Source organism: Triticum aestivum, chromosome 1A (assembly GCF_018294505.1).
Source record: "Triticum aestivum cultivar Chinese Spring chromosome 1A, IWGSC CS RefSeq v2.1, whole genome shotgun sequence".
NCBI lineage: Eukaryota > Viridiplantae > Streptophyta > Magnoliopsida > Poales > Poaceae > Triticum > Triticum aestivum.
The window spans coordinates 465,578,179-465,582,315 of NC_057794.1; positions in this window are offsets into that span (position 1 = coordinate 465,578,179).

The following is a 4,137-nucleotide window of genomic DNA, read 5'->3' on the forward strand; positions in this document are numbered from 1 at the left end:
TCGGCAAGTCTCTTTACTCATTCCATAATACATCATCCCGCAACTAACTCATTAGTTGCAATGCTTGCAAGGCTTAAGTGACGTGTATTACCGAGTGGGCCCAGAGATACCTCTCCGACAATCACAGTGACAAATCCTAATCTCGAAATACGCCAACCCAACAAGTACCTTCGGAGACACCTGTAGAGCACCTTTATAATCACCCAGTTACGTTGTGACGTTTGGTAGCACACAAAGTGTTCCTCCGGTAAACGGGAGTTGCATAATCTCATAGTCATAGGAACATGTATAAGTCATGAAGAAAGCAATAGCAACAAACTTAAACGATCAAGTGCTAAGCTAACGGAATGGGTCAAGTCAATCACATCATTCTCCTAATGATGTGATCATGTTAATCAAATGACAACTCTTTGTCTATGGCTAGGAAACATAACCATCTTTGATTAATGAGCTAGTCAAGTAGAGGCATACTAGTGACGCTCTGTTTGTCTATGTATTCACACATGTATCATGTTTCTGGTTAATACAATTCTAGCATGAATAATAAACATTTATCATGATATAAGGAAATAAATAATAACTTTATTATTGCCTCTAGGGCATATTTCCTTCACCGGGACGGTGCCCGCACGCACAAGTTACCCAGATCCGTCCCCCGGAGAGTAATATCCTACATCCTACTTCTTGTTATTAATAGTGATGGGAAAACCTGGTGTGAGGAATTACAATGGAGTATGGGTTTGCTACCAACAATTGTTCTTCTCTATATTGGATCCGTAGGTGTTCCCCTGACTCCCCTTATATAAGCGTTGGAGGCTAGGGTTCTACAGGGAGGATATGCAATCTAGGCCGTTGGCAGTGTCCTGCACCGGGGGTGGCTCTCTCAAGGGAACCCGGCCTCGATGTCTACAAAGGGCCCACTTGGCCAAGTATAAATAAGAAGTCCTAAGGGAGCGCCAGAGACCTTCGTGTCCCCCAAGACTGAGGATGGCTATGACGCCCCGAGTCCGATGTGCCAGGTGTCTTCGAGTTATTCATTGTTGTTGCCTTGTCTTTCGCTTGTGTGTTGCATCTTGCCATGTCATCATGTGCATTGCATCATCATGTTTTCAAAACTTGCATCCGTACGGGTCCCCCAGTTCTCCCCGTTGTCCGTTATGAGCCCATACACACTTGCACACGCCCGCGGCACGTCCGAAATATTTATTTTATAAGTGGCTGGGAAATGTTCTCGGAATGGGATGAAATTTGACGTGTGGTCTTATTATAGCGTAGATAGACCGCCTGTCAACTTTCATCGCATTTGGAGTCTGTTTGACGACCGAGCGGATAATTATAGCGGCAGTATAGCCGGTCTATCGCCGGACGTTTTTGGTCTCCGAAAACAGTCGCCGGGCCTCTCTCTCTTCTCTTCTCTCAGCCCAAGGCTTTCTGCACAGTCCACTACCTACCGCCAGGTCCAATCTAACATCTCTCGTCAGCCCACGGCCCTCCTCGCGCACGCATCCGAAAGCTATCCCGAACAAGACCCGCTCTGTCGTTACCGACGGGTCCGGATCATCCCCAAACATCTACAAAACATCACCGATTTCTCATTTGGACTCTCTAGCCAATTTATCCGGGACTGTCTGATTAAGATCGGAGGGTCCTATTTAGTCCCTAACCAAAAACCCACGTGCTATTTATAACAGTCTAAACCCTAGCCCCTACCTATCCAATCCATCTATTCCATTCCATCCCGCAGCCGCCGCCACTCCACCAAATCCCCCTCGGGATCCAAGCCCGCAGCCAGCCTCTCTCCTTCCCTTGTTTGCAGCATCAGACCAACCGAAGCCGCACCCGATCCAGATCCTCTCCCGCCTCCGACCATCTCCCTGGATTCGCGCCTCCTCGCTTCCTCCATCGATGGAGACGAGCTCCTCCCGAACCAAGGCTGTGCCCATGCTTCCTTCCCTCTTCCTCGAGTTCTCTCTCTCTGTGTCGCTCAAATTTCTCTATGTTGTCTTTGCCCCGCAGGACGTCACGGATGCACGAGCTCAACCCTCGCTCGCTCGCGCCTTCGTCTTCGACCCTGCGTCCCTGTCGAAGCCCGCGTCAAGTCCCTCGCAGAGCCGCCGCCCGGATCAGGCCGTCCCCGCGTCGTCCCTGTCGCCAAGTTCGTCGCCCGCAACGGCGCAACCACCTCGTTCCCTTTCTTCACCGGAGTTCTTCGCCGCAAGACCCTTCCTCGAGGAGCGCCACCGCCATGCTGCCCGGTTCCTCTCACGTCAAGCCCGCTGCCAGTTTCGCTGCCACCGTCGCTTCCTGTCGAGCAGAGGGCGCGCCTCCTCTGCATCGAGCCCCGCCGCTCCAACGCCCGCTGCGATGACTGGATCGGTGCCGCTCCAGGCCGCCGCACCTGTAGTCCGCCGCTGTCGCCAAGTCCCTCATCTCGCCGCCCCTTTGCCCCGCTCGTCGGAGTTCGGCTCCCAGCCGCCGCGCCCCTGCTTCCTCTGCGCTGAAGATGAGCGAGTACTTTTCTGCATCGAGCTGCGCTGCCAGAGCGCTCGCATTGACCGTGCGTGGGCCTCCTCTTGCAGCGCCTCAAGGCCCAGCTGAAGCCTGCCGGTCTCTCCCCTCTCCACCGACTTGGGCTTGGCCCAGTGGTGAGCAGTTGCCCACCTTCCCCTGTGCAGTTGGGCCTGCCAGTTTCGGCCCATAGATTTTTTTCCTGCGCTACGTTTTTAATCTTTTATTCTAGGATTTCCAGTTTTGCAGAAAAACCCTCATACTCCATGCATATTAAAACTCAACAACCGTGCATCATATGTAAAAACATTATATATGAAATATGCTTAGAATTTTTTGTAGATTAATAACTTGCAATTTTCATGAATGTTTTACATGTTTAAAATGTTGTTTGGTTAAATTTGCTCCTATGCCATGTTAAAATGCTTTAATTCATAACTAATTAACTATAGCTCCAAATCTAATAAACTTTATATGTAAATGGGGTAGAAAAATGCCAATTTAACATGGTGCACTCTTCTTGTTTGTTTAACAACCCTAAAATATGATTTAGGGCAGAACAGTACCAAACCTAATATATGCACATGAGGTTTTCCGGACTTGTTGCTTGTTGTTTCCAGCCTCATTTAAACTTCCCGAGTTAGGTAGTTTTATTATGCTTCATCTCTTGACATGTTTAACAACTTTTAATATTGTTGGGTACCTAAACGAGAGAGAACTAAATAAGACATGTGGTGTTCCGTCAATATGCAACTCGTTGCATATTGAGCTCCACATAATTTGTAGTTTGGCTTGTGCACCTTGCCATGCCATGCCTCATTAATCCGGACATGCATCATACATAGTTGTGCATCATGCCATGCTTATGTGGTGGTTGTTCACTATGTTGTTTGCTTCTTTCTGGTGTTGCTTCTTCAGGTTAGTTCTGATAACATCGTGTTTGTGAGGATCCGTTCGACTACGTCCGTTTGTCTTCTTCATGGACTCGTTCTTCTTCCTTGCGGGATCTCTGGAAGATGACCATACCCTCGAAATCACTTCTATATTTGCTTGCTAGTGCTCGTTCTATTGCTATGACGCGATACCTACCACTTCCTATATCATGCCTCCCATTTTGCCATGTCGAGCCTCTAACCCACCTTTCCTAGCAAACTGTTGTTTGGCTATGTTACCGCTTTGCTCAGCCCCTCTTATAGCGTTGCTAGTTGCAGGTGAAGATTCAGTTTGTTCCATGTTGGAACATGGTTATGTTGGGATATCACAATATATCTTATTTTAATTAATGCATCTATATACTTGGTAAAGGGTGGAAGGCTTGGCCTTATGCCTGGTGTTTTGTTCCACTCTTGCCGCCCTAGTTTCCGTCATACCGGTGTTATGTTCCTTGATTTTGCGTTCCTTACACGGTTGGGTGTTATGGGGACCCCTTGACAGTTTGCTTTGAATAAAACTCCTCCAGCAAGGCCCAACCTTGGTTTTACCATTTGCCTCACCACCACCTACTTTTCCCTTGGGAGTCGCTCTCCCGATGATCATCTTATTTTAACCCCCCCAGGCCAGTGCTTGTCTAAGTGTTAGTCCGAACCAGAGCACCGTGCGGGACCGTCCCTTGGCAACTTGGGTTATGTT